This window comes from Podarcis filfolensis, assembly GCF_964270895.1.
Source record: "Podarcis filfolensis genome assembly, chromosome: 13".
Lineage (NCBI taxonomy): Eukaryota > Metazoa > Chordata > Lepidosauria > Squamata > Lacertidae > Podarcis > Podarcis filfolensis.
The window spans coordinates 11,327,961-11,341,522 of NC_139615.1; positions in this window are offsets into that span (position 1 = coordinate 11,327,961).

Consider the following 13,562-nt stretch of genomic DNA (forward strand, 5'->3'; position numbering starts at 1 on the left):
CTGTGCCTTTATGGTCAATTGCACATTTAGAAATATTAACCTTTTATGGTCCACCACCACCACCACCACCAAATTTGCACACATTCAGCTATATTCAACCTATATAGCTCTGTATTTCATAAGTAGCAGCTTGCAACCTGAAGGTTATATGTAGTTCTCAGCCTAATTTTATATTGGAGAGAGGATGGAGAAAAGGGAGGTGGCTAAAAAACCCCAGGGTGAATCAGCTTGAAATCTGAGGACTCTATGTAATCCCCAGCCTAGGTCTGTATTGGTAGATGGCAATGCGAAGAAAAGTGGAGGAGAAAGGCAGTGAGACAGAAAAGTGTGACAGAGGGAGAGGAGATATCAGAAATTAAGAAAGAAAAGGGGGACAGAATGGCTGCAGCTTAATAGATTCCAGCTTAATAGCTGGAATGAGGCAGGGTGGTGGTGAGGGCACAAAGGTGAGAGAATGAGAGGATCTGTTGGTGCATTTACATCACATCCCTGCCCTGCCTCACGCCATCCAGGTAAGATTCAGGCACTGGATTACTACTGTCATTATCAACTAACTAGGGAATGCATAGCATAAGAGAGAGAGAAAATAAGGGGAGAGTGAAAAATGGCAGTCCATACTTTGTTCCCATTGAATATATTTTTTTCCAAAGAAAAGCTGATATGCAAAAAACAAAACTGTTGACTACTACCTGCTTATGATATCAAATGACTAGTTTGAATGATGCATTTGTTTTAAGGAATAGGTTGCTAAAGAGAATCCTGCAACCAGGGCAGCAAATAAATTGTTGGCACAGCACCAGATGCCTTGCATGCAAATGCTCCCAAGTATAACCCCAGATGTAAGTCGGCAGGGTTGGGAAAGACTCCTTTTTAAAAAGCTGGTGAGTGCCTGGACCTGTCTGAGTATTGTGCCTTTGGATTTCTGCATTATCAAATTAGGCAAGTTTGATTCAGTCTTCATTTTGTATGTCTCAGAATGCACATATTCTGGAAACTGTATAGTATGGGTCATATATATTGAGTGCCTGTTGTCATCTAGATTTTGCTGGACTACAGGTTATATATTCCCTCTTCATTTGCCATGCTGGCTGGAGCTGGAGTCAACTAATGGCCGAAGTTCCCCAGCTCCCATATAGACAATTCTGAGATAAAGGGACGCAGAAGAAAGCAACCTCCAGTGTTGTGGTTTCAAACTATTAAAAACCTAGATGCTGAAGGTGCATGGAAGCCTAGTAGTGCAGTCAGTCTTTTCAGGAACTCTCAGAAACCTTTAGCTATAATCCTGTGGCAGACTAGATGCTTCAAACTGTAATTATTTCAGAGTAAAGAACAAAATTGATTTAAAAAACCCAAGAAATTATATGACCCATACTATACAGTTTCCAGAATATGTGAGTTCTGAGACATACAAAATGATGTATGTTGGTCCGAAGCCTGAACCAAACTTGCCTAATTTGGTAAGGTAGAAGTCCAAAGGCACAATACACAAAAGTTACCAACAATACTTTTTTCCTTATTTTCAATAGGACTTGCCAGATAAATAACTTTTCTGGTTGTAACTTTTCCTTATAGTCAGGCAACTGAATATTGTAGGTGAATACTGTGTGCAGACAAATACCGTGATAAAATGTTTTGTGCATTGGTTAATTATCTGATGACATGTCAACTTCATTTGTAGTGTGGTGACCAAGTTCTACCAGCACATCCTTGCCCTGGTGTTTGCCATTGATGAGATCAATTATAATCCCAATATCCTGCCCAATGTTACCCTTGGGTTCCACATCTATGACAGCTATACTGATTCTAGGATGACCTATCGCACCATTCTGGACCTGCTCTTTAAATCACATCACTTTGTCCCCAACTACAAATGTGGCACCCAGGAAAATGTAATTGGAGTCATCGGTGGATTCAGCTCTGATACCTCCTCACGCATGGCAGACATTTTAGGTCTTTTCAAGATTCCACAGGTAGGATCTGAGAATCAGAGAAATGGGGACTTCTATCTCCTGACACATCTGTTGTTTTAACAAGTTTGTTGTAAAATAAAAACATTTTTCCTGTTTAACATCCCTGTCTCCACATGCCAGAGTTTTTCTTTAAAAAATGAAATTAGTCAGTAGTAGTAGCAGTAGTAGTAATAATTATAATAATGATAATAATTTATTATTTATACCCCTCCCATCTGGCTAGTAAGAAGGGACATGCCTCATAAACAAAATAAATAAAAATAAATAAATTAGGCATCCAGCTATGAGTATGAAATGGGAGAGGTTCCAAAAAATGTGTTTTAGATGTGTAGAAAAGAATTGCTGCAAGCCAAATAGGACTGAATAGCTTGAGGAAAAATTGATGAAGATAGTGTAAGGAAATTATGTATGTGCAAAAGACAGAATAGTGGCTTTAAAAGTTGTGGATATATAAAATTGCACTGTAAGAAAATATTTAGATAAATGAGAGAAATATGAGCTCCTGTTTCTACTCAGTAATGCCTGGCTTTTATTGTTCAGATTTCATATGGCTCTTTTCAACCAGCAGTCAATTATCAAATCAAGTCCCCTTCCTTTTATCGAATGGTTCCTAGTGAATATTTTCAGTACAGAGGAATTATTCAACTCCTTTTGCATTTCAAGTGGAAATGGGTTGGCCTCATTGCCCAGGATGATGAAGGTGGAGAACATTTCTTGCAGACCATAGAGCCAATGCTTTCCAAAAATGGAATCTGTTCTGAATTCACACAAAGAGTTCCAACAAATGTGCGTTTCTCTGAAAATGTGGTCAAAATGTTGTTGGATCGATTAAATATTCTCCCAGCTGTTCTGGTGGGCAATGCAAATGCTGTTATTGTATCTGGAGAAAGTGCACCAATCACATGGTTGGCAAATACTGTAGCAGCAATCGATTTGTATCGAACAAGGTATCACCAATATACATTTTCTGCAGTAAAGGTGTGGATTACGACGGCCCAAATTGATTTCAGAGTCTATAAACTTCAAATGATGAGTAATATTATTAGCCAAATGTTCCATGGTTCCATTTCCTTTACAATTCACTCAAAGGAAATTCAAGATTTCCGGGCCTTTCTCCAGACAATAAATCCTTCTGAGGCAGATGGAGATGGTTTTATCAACGATTTCTGGGCAGAAGCATTCAGTTGTTCCATTTCGAATTCTGCAGGTGTGTCTACATTCTTCAGACATTCTCCATGTACAGAAGAGGAGATGCTGGAGAGCCTTCCTGCACCATTTTTTGAAATGAGCATGACTGGTCACAGCTACAGTATCTACAATGCTGTCCATGCTCTGGCACATGCTTTGCATATCATGTACTCAGAAAGAGCCAACAATAAAGGAATGGATGCCTGGGGAAACCTGTCTTTTAAGAATGTGGAACCCTGGAAGGTAGTGTTTCCTCAGTGACAAATATGAATAATCAACCCCTAGGTATAGCACAGTGATGTGACATGCAGTAGCAAACATGACATTGACTACTAAATTCTTACAGTATATGAACACTCCTTGCTTTTCTCATTCTCAAATTCGTTCCCTTAACTTTATCTGATCTCATTTAATAGCAATATTTTTAACCTCATTTCTCCTTTGGAGATTCTCTTGATCTTCCTATATTTGCTACCACACTTTTCCTTTGTCAACCATAATTCACTCCTTGTTGATAAAACTTCTCAGTAGACTCATGCTTCACATACTCATGTTTTACGAATCTTGTGAATTACGGTAGTTTCTTTTGACAGTGGCAGCAACACTTTTGGGCAGATTTACCTTGAAACACACACATATAGGTTTAAAATGGGGGTCTTTATTGTACATGCACAGAGAGAATAAAAATATACACATTAAATGCTTCATGCAAATGGTGTAAGCAGGACCACTGAGAGGTAGATAAAGGGGGTATATATGTCGTGCACAGCCTATGAGTTCTATGTGTGGTGCAACCAGATTCGGATTATTTGGCTGGACTTTTTCAATGAAATAAGCCTCATCACACAGCAAGCAGTTCAATGCATGCCACAATTTACAACACAAGGAAATTAATTTCATTTCTTCTTGTGGTTGCTCAACAACCCATTGCAGAGAACAAAAATACATTGAATTTCTGAATGGATTTTTAAAAATGGAACAGGATGAATTTAGTTCCACCCTTGTGTAGAACCAGACCATTGAAAATTCCTTTTAAAACGGAACTAGTTTTACTGGTCCTCAAAGAAGAGGAGGAGAGGAGGAGGAGTTTGGATGTGATATCCTGCTTTATCACTACCTGAAGGAGTCTCAAAGTGGCTAACATTCTCCTTTCCCTTCCTCCTCCACGACAAACACTCTGCGAGGTGAGTGGGGCTGAGAGACTTCAAAGAAGTATGACTAGCCCAAGGTCACCCAGCAGCTGCATGTGGAAGAGCGGAGACGCGAACCCGGTTCCCCAGATTATGAGTCTACCGCTCTTAACCACTACACCACACTGGCTCTCTGGTCCACAGGTTCCCCATCCCCCCATTAAGCCTCCCCCTTTTAATATTATGATGTTATAAAATTATCTTTCTCTCTCCACCAAGCTTCACTCATTTCTTCAGCGAATCTCATTCAATAATAGTGCTGGAGATTTAATCACACTAAACGAACACGGGGAATTGGCAGCTGGATTTGATATTACAAACTTGATCACGTTCCGTAATAAATCCTACGTCAGAGTGGAAGTGGGCACACTGGATCCTCGCAATCCTCCTGGGAAAGAGCTGACCATTTTTGAGGACCGAGTCGAATGGCACAAAGGCTTGATTCAGGTTCCAAGTATCAGCATTCATGGTCTTACAATGAATTGGGAGGGTAATAGATGTAAATAAAAGGATGGAGGAATTCATTCATATAATGTATAAATCTGAAATGCACTGGAATACCCCACTGTGTTGACAAGCAAATGTTTGTTAAATATATGAAGTAAACTGATATGTGGAAGGTGAGCATTTCTACAGAGACGAGCCACCATTGAAAGGACTGCCTTCAACCATATGAATGTATTAGTGCATCAGCTTTGGATGTTCGGACCTGTTGGCATACCATTTTCAATAGTGGTCCCTATGCAATTAAATTCCCCTTTAAGGGGTTTGCATTGGTGTTTCCTGTTACTTGTTTCAAAAATTCTTTGAAAACCATTGTTACCAAAATGTCTTTTAACTGAGATCATTTTATTGGGGTTGCTGCTAAAATGTTGATTTTAGTCTCGCAATATTTGGAATATTTGATGGCTATCTTTACCTAGGATCTGCACTATTTCAAAGGTTTGATTTATTTGTACTTGTTGTTCACAGGATGGCACTTTGGTCTGTATTTGATATTTTTTATTCTTTTCACTTATGCATTATGCTATTATAATAATACAAATATAATTATTATTATTATTTATACCCCGCCCATCTGGCTGGGTTTCCCCAGCTACTCTGGGCGGCTTCCAACAAAGTATTAAAACACAGTGGTCTGTTAAACATTAAAAGCTTCCATAAACAGGGCTGCCTTCAGATGTCTTCTAAAAGTCTGGTAGTTGTTCTTCTCTTTGACACCTGGAGGGAGGGTGTTCCACAGGGCGGGTGCCACTACCAAGAAAGCCCTCTGCCTGGTTCCCTGTAACTTGGCTTCTCGCAGTGAGGGAACCACCAGAAGGCCCTCAGCGCTGGACCTTATTATCATCATCGTCAGTATTATTATTAAATTATATACTACTGTGAACTAATGAATCTAAGTTTTGTACAGTAAAAGCAATACATTAAATGCATAGTAAGTTAAAACATGAACCACAAATTCCTATTGCTGCCAAACATATTGATATAGAACATCATGAAGAATGTGTGAAGAGGTGGCAGAAAATACAGGTAAAAAAGGAAATTGTTAACAGGCACTGGAATGTATGTATACAGCTTTCGGGCTTCCCTTGTGTACATGCGGTTAGAGTTGCATAAAGTGGGGACAATCCAGCTGAAGGCTCTGATCCTTCGTAAGCCAACCTGACTTGTTAAACCAAGTGAACATACTGTAATCACTGAGCAGGGTTCAGGAGAAGAATGGTAGAATCATAGAATTGCAGCGATGGAAGGGACCCTGAGGATCATCTAGTCCCAAACTCTGCAATGAATAAATATGCAGCTGTCCCATATGGGGACTGAACCTGCAATCTTGGTGTTACCAGGACCATGTTCTAACCAAGAAAGTCTCTCAGTGACTCAGGCATATCTGTATACAGATTTGTGCGCTACTGCCATATCCACAACCTTCATTTTGGCACGACAGCGTACTGGAAGGAAGCTGTTTCAACAGAGGTGTCCTATGTGGATCATAAGTTGCTGTTGCATCTTCCACCAGCTGGGACTTCTAGACCAATCTTAAGGCCAGCCTTACACAGAGTGCATTGCAAAAATCAAGCTTTGAGGTTACAAGGACATAAACCACAAGTTATTCTTACCCAGAAATGGTCTGATCTGGCACATGAGCCAAAGTTAATTAAAGACACACCTAGCCTAAATGGACCTAAATGCCACACATATACCTGATTCTTCAGAGGGAGTGTGACCCACTCCAGAACAGACAATTTGGAAATTTCCTAAACTGGAAACCACTTACCCACAGGATTCAGTTTCACTTTGCCAGCCTTAATCTAGCCCATTACTGCAGGCACTCCTGAATCAGATAAGACCAAGAAACTAAGCTATGTCTCCAAAGCTGGACACTTGGTTCATGGACCCTAATGACCAACCCTAGCAGCTTCATGTGGATAGTAAAATAGCACTGGAGACAAAATGGTGCCCTGTTCTATTTTGTGCAAGAGTGAAGAGGTCAAAAGGTGATCTCTAAATGCTATTCTCTGCCTAAATGGCAATTAGTCTACTGGAAGGAAGTGCTACCAACTCCCAGTTCACAGAGAGGATCTAGGAAGACACTAAGGTCAATGGTACTGAAGGGCACTGAGAGGTCCAGGAAAATCAATAGGGTCACACTCCCCCTGTTTTCCTCACTGTTGATGCCATCCATAGGGATAGCTAAGGTTCATTCATTTACAAAAGCAGGCCTGAACCTGATGCACATAATATTGTAAGGTTGCCTCCAGTTACATCCAGCAGCATAACTCTCCCAAAAAATTCTACTTTACTCCCCACAGAGCTGCAATTCCCAGCATCCTTAAGAAACTATAGTCTCTAGGATCCTATAGAGTGGGTGTGATTTATATATGTTTTAAATGTATGGTGTCCACAGCAACAATGTCATCAACATTACTGTGTGCTAAAGGATCATCTGATGTAAGAGGAATTCTCTGAACATTTTTAATGCTAAACTTTCTTTCTTTCTTTCTTTCTTTCTTTCTTGGATAGGTACCACCCCTTTCAGTATGCAATGATGAATGCCGACCTGGTAATGGCAAGAAAAAGAAGGAGGGGGAGAAATTTTGCTGCTATGATTGTGCTCCATGTCCAGATGGGATGTTCTCAAATGAGAAGGGTAGGAGATGTCATGCTAAGATTTACCAAACTATACCACTGACTGCAGTAAACTCTGACCAGTTCTTCTGCAAGCTTCTTTTAATTAGCTTTGTACGTTTTATGAAATGATATCAATAATATTTGTTCTTCTTGCTTACATAGATATGAGCACTTATTTTCTGTTAAAATAAAGTAAGGTGAAGCTTGCTAGAATAACAAATGACACAAGTTAACATAACCAAGTTCCCATGTAACTGTGGTGCCATAAGACATAGAATGTCCTTCCATTGTCCTTGCATCGCAGATAACTGAGAAAATATGTTAAGGTAGGAATTTGTACTCATGCCCCAAAATGAAGTTGCAACACTCGGGAAACTGTGTGATTTTGAATAAGCAATAACTTTGGAAACTTTTCTGGGAAAATCCAATGGCTTAAAAATGAAAGTAACAGAAACTGTTTCCTCCTAGGGAAGGTGACCTGTAAAAATGAAGAAGAGGAGTTTTTGCTTCAGCCTTCTCTAGGAAATCTCCCCTTGTTTAGAAAATGTGACACCTACACACACCCCATGCCACATTTGTTCTGCTCAGGGTAAAATCTTAAGAATACATTTCATGTATCTAACATTTTCTTCAATGCTTAAAGCAGCACCTTAGATTATCCTAGAAACAGATGTCATGGTGGAGAGGAATGAAGGCAGGCCTTCCTCTCTGTATTCAGAAAACAGAATATTTAGGGCTCGTGAAAGAGTCTCATTTTCTAAAGTTAGGCAATTTAATTAAGCAAGCATAGTTCCTAGTTACCAAAGAGAAAAATGGTAAGGTTAATCAATGAGATAAATAAATATCATTTTAAAAGACAATAATGCAATACGATCAAAACTCCTGAATTGCAGAGCTGAGGCAAAATACACAATTACCTGAGCACAAACTCGGGTTATCTGAATTCGAGAAGACTGAGTTGATAGCCAAAATATAGAAATATTTCCCCACTCATCTCTCTTTTGAACAGAAAGGATTTATAGTGGATATATATGATGGGTGGTGAATGCTTTTCTCTCTCCTTTCCTACGGAGAGCAGTTAAGTTTGGAGGTCTCCTGCCCCCACAACTTTTTCGCCAGCCTTCACTGCCCATCCTGCTACTTTATCACTGACTGCTATGGCCTCCACCACCACTCACTTGCCAGCTTCTTTTGCCCAACTACCTGCCCTCTCAGCAACGTCAGCCACACACACACACTGCTCTCTTGCTCACTAACCTCTAAGAGTGTTATAATGCTGTATTTCTTAGTGCCATCTGTTAGTGGCCACACAACTGCAGTCACAACTGCAGTGTGACAATAACCATAAAAGTTTACGTACTGTATATAGGACTATCAGGAAACAAGGAAGATAAATATCACCTGTCAAGACTTTGTTAGTAATCGCACTAGTCACGATGCAATAGCAAAATCTGTATAGAATTTGGTTGGGGAAACGTAGGTAAATTGAAAATATGACGGATGGCGTTTTTTCAAGCATCTTGGTCAGAAAATGTTTGCCTTTCCCCTTGTGAAATATACTTAGTTTTGGTAGATGCCTGCTGAGGCAGTTCTTAACACTTAGTGTTTTTTATTCATTGCTTTTCTTAGACAAAGAAACTTGTCTCAGATGTCCAGAAGATCAATATCCAAACAAAGCCAAGGATCAATGCATTCTCAAGATTCCAAATTTCCTAGCATATGATGACATTTTGACAATCATTTCAACTTCCTTTGCACTTCTGTTGTCTCTGATTACACTTCTAGTGCTTAGCATCTTCATCAAGCACCAGGACACTGCCATAGTCAAAGCCAATAATAGAAGCCTCACCTACATTCTCCTCATCTGTCTCCTCTTATCTTTCCTCTGCTCCTTACTCTTCATTGGAATGCCTAATGAGGCAACATGCCTTCTCCGACAAACTTCTTTTGGCATCATCTTCTCTGTGGCCCTCTCTAGCATCTTGGCCAAAACCATATCTGTGGTCTTGGCATTCATGGCCACCAAACCAGGATCCAGGATGAGGAAATGGTTGGGACAAAAATTGGCTTATTCCATAGTTCTCTTCTCCTCCACCATTCAGGTGGGCATCTGCACTCTCTGGCTGACAACCTCTCCACCATCCCCAGATTTGGACATGCACTCAATGGCAGAAGAAATAGTTTTTTTGTGTAACGAAGGGTCAGCTACTATGTTCTATTGTGTCTTGGGCTATATGGGCTTCCTGGCCATTGTCAGTTTTACCGTGGCCTTCCTAGCCAGAAAGTTGCCAGACACTTTTAATGAAGCCAAGTTCATCACCTTCAGCATGTTGGTCTTTTGCAGTGTTTGGCTGACTTTTGTTCCAACTTACCTGAGCACAAGAGGAAAATACATGGTGGCCGTGGAGATCTTCTCTATCTTGGCTTCAAGTGCTGGGTTACTTTGTTGCATCTTTTCCCCCAAATGCTACATCATTATTCTGAGACCTGACCTGAACAACAGAGAGCAATTGATACGAAAAAAGTTATAACTGATAGAATAGTTTGTAAATTTATTTATGTTCTTTTCCTAGATATGCAGATGAACTTGTTCTAGATGAATCAAATTGCTTTCTTTTCTTTTTTTATTGGATTGTAGAATCATTGCCTGTTTGTTTTAGATGCTGTTCTGGCACCTCCACTCTGAAACACTACAGAGATGCCAGTAACCAGTGCAGAAAATGTAGCATTATATGCTCTCAGATTCGAGAAGTTCAAGCTTTGAGAAGTGCAGCAAAGTTAGAGGTTCTTGCACAAACTCTCATCACAAAGAATTTGTGGGGACTTTGTGGTTATGGAATTCCCATAGTGGTGTTGGACTATTAATAAATATTATAAAAGTATAAAATTATTATTATTTATCACATTTATATATCACCCTTTATCCAAAGATCACAGGGCAGTTTGCAATATAAAACACAACACTTAAGATAATAACAAACAAAATAATAACCCCCATCCCCAGGGACAACCTTGAAGTTCCCTTCCAACTCAGTGGTGTAACAAATTTTCAGCAGGCAAGAACATTGCAGAAGTTATTATTTCCCCTGCAATTATCTAAATTAGTATAATCAATTCAATTGACCAAAGCTCCAGTGGCTTCACAGAAGGGGAAAACATTCAGTTGGAAAGTCTGAAATGATTATAAGTTCCCCAGTGTTCCATAGACAGCTAAGATTAGGGAATAGAGAGAGTTAGGGCTGTGTCGTTTTGACCAGTTTCCCTCTTACATTGTAGAGCTCACCTTTCAAATTTATGTAGCTTAATTGGCATTCAAGGTATGCTTTCGTGATATTGTTGAGATTAAGGTTAAGGTGGATAGGAGTCCCTTTGAGTAGTGTGTTGGCAGAGTCAGCTGCTAATAAAGTCATCTTGCTCAAATGAGGTCAATAGTTCTAATGATATGGTAAACTGAGAGACGTGGGAGATTTCATGTGTGGACAGAAGGTTACTATTAGGATGGTGATTTTTCTCCTTCTGCTTCCAAACATGGTGTGTAAAGTGCATAGTATTAGCTGCAGCAGAAAGAAACCTGTACGTGTTCTACATGAGTGGTACGAGCCAGGCGATCTTCTCATTGGTGGGATGACAACTCTTATGCATTACGTTTTCTCTAAAGTTTCATTCACGGAGCAACCTTCCCCAGAACTGATTCAGGACCCTTTGTAAGGAATTGTTTCCTTCTATAAAACTGTGGTGTGTGCATGTGTTAGTGGTTCTTTATGTTTGTACAGTTGACTGCATGTTTCTTTGAATTCAGGTTTCCTTGATTTCTTTGAAAAAGGTCCCATTATCTGCTTACTCTCTAAGTGGAGATTCACTGATTTGAATGTAAATAATTATGTCCAACCTTCTCTATACACTCTGCAGATTCAGCTATCCGAACAGCCATCACTTGCCCCCTTCCTTCCTTCCTTCCTTCCTTCCTTCTTCACTTGTTTGCTCTTTGCTGGTCGACAGCAGCCATTTTCAGGCAGAAACCATGCAGAGAGAGAGAGAGAGAGAGAGATCAGCCGAATGAGAGAGCAGGAGAGATCAGACAAATCATAAATCTGGATAAATCAGACAAATCAGTTATTTTTTTGTCTCTTTTTTGTTGGTTTACTGCAGTCATTTCAGGAAGAAATGTGTGTATATTTGGGGGCGGGATCAGAAAAATCCCAGATTAGAAATGTTCCCATAGAAATAAAGTTCATGCTTTCATTCCTAAATCGATTACTAGCTAGAAACACCAAATATGTCAAGTTAAATGCACAAGGTGGAGGTCATGCACATACCATTCAGAACGTATGACCTGTCTGTGTCTGCCTATAGGGAACAGCAGTAAGGAAGTGTTCCAGGACATGCTTTTCATGTAAAAGGTTGTAGTTTAAATTATTGGCATCCACTGGCAGGGCTGACAAAGACTCCCACTCTGCAACATGAAAGTAATCAGTGTAGAAAATGCTGAGCTAGAGGGACTTAGTAGAAGGCAGTTCCCTGCATTAAGTTCTATGTCCACTCAAAATTGGGTTTCAATTTTTTTAAAGGAAGGTTCTGAAGGTACACAAACATGTGTGAAACTGGTGCATTTCTAGTAGCAGTGATTCCAAACTCATTATCACACTTTTGTGGCACAGTTAATGTTCATTGCTGAAACTGTATAGAGTTAAAGGGGGGGAAATGGATGAAATATTACAAACAAATGCAGTGAAATACAAGGAAATATACCATCCCGTCTATATAGAAAACTCCACAATTGATGTACTCTGAGATGCTAAAACTCTGATCTGGTTGAAGGAAGCTCCAAATACAGAATTATATAATTCTAACAATCATAGCATAGTTGTTTTCTTGCCAACCAGATTTAGCTAATGACTAACTTTGTTGGCTGTGTCCTCTCTTTAAACTTGGGCAATTTCAGCTCTCATAACTAGATGAAAACAGTGTTAAAATAACTTTGTTTAATTTTCCAATGAAAGTCCCTTCATTTGCAGCATGACGACAAAGTTCTACCAGCACATCCTAGCCCTGATGTTTGCTGTGGCGGAGATCAATGAGAATCCCAAGGTATTGCCTAACTTCACTCTGGGGTTCCACATCTATGACAGCTATACTGATTCAAGGATGACCTACCACAACACCCAAAACCTGCTGTCTAACTCACATCACTTTGTACCCAACTACAAATGTGGTATCCAGGAAAATGTAATAGGAGTCATTGGGGGACTAAGCTCTGAGACCTCCTCAGCAATGGCAGACATCTTAGGTCTTTACAGGATTCCACAGGTAGGGTTTGAATATCAAAACAAAGGGAATTTATCCCTTTCGTTTAGGAGTTTGGTGACACAAAAAAGTGAAGTCTTTTTTTTCTTATTATTATCTTGTCACCTAACATAATGAAGTAGGTAGTTGATTGCTAAGTTGGCTCAGTTGGTGGAGCATGAGGCTGTTAATTTGACTGTCATTGGTTCTAGCCGCACGTTGGGCAAAATATTCCTGCATTGCAAGGGTTTAGACTAGATGATTTGCTATTGTGCATCTTTGTCTGGTTAGATCAGGGCTTGTCAGCCTGGTCCCTACCGCCCACTAGTGGGCGTTTCAGGATTCTAGGTGGGCAGTAGGGGGTTCTACGGCACAAACTGAATCCTCCTTCCGTTGAGCACTGGTGGGCAGTAAGGAAATTTTACCATCAAGAAAGATGCATTAGTGGGTGGTAGGTATAAAAAGGTTGACTACCCCTGGGTTAGATAATTAATGAGTCAAATTTGATGCCTTTCTGTTTCATGGTCCTGTTCTTACAGGAGGATTCATTTTGAAAAGATGGTTACCAGATCCAAATAAGGTCTTGGTGAGTGATGTTAGATTTTTAGGTGGGCAAATTTACATCTGGCTCCAGTCAACCAAACTCATCAGCATCTCTGGGTATGCATGTGTGGATGGATGGATGGATGGCTTAGGTGAAGGTTATGCCTGGTCAGTTTCCCATAAGTAAGGTAGAGACACTGAGCTCCTCCCCCACACTGAAATGGTGCACTTTTATTTGTTTGTTTGTTTTAGATATCAT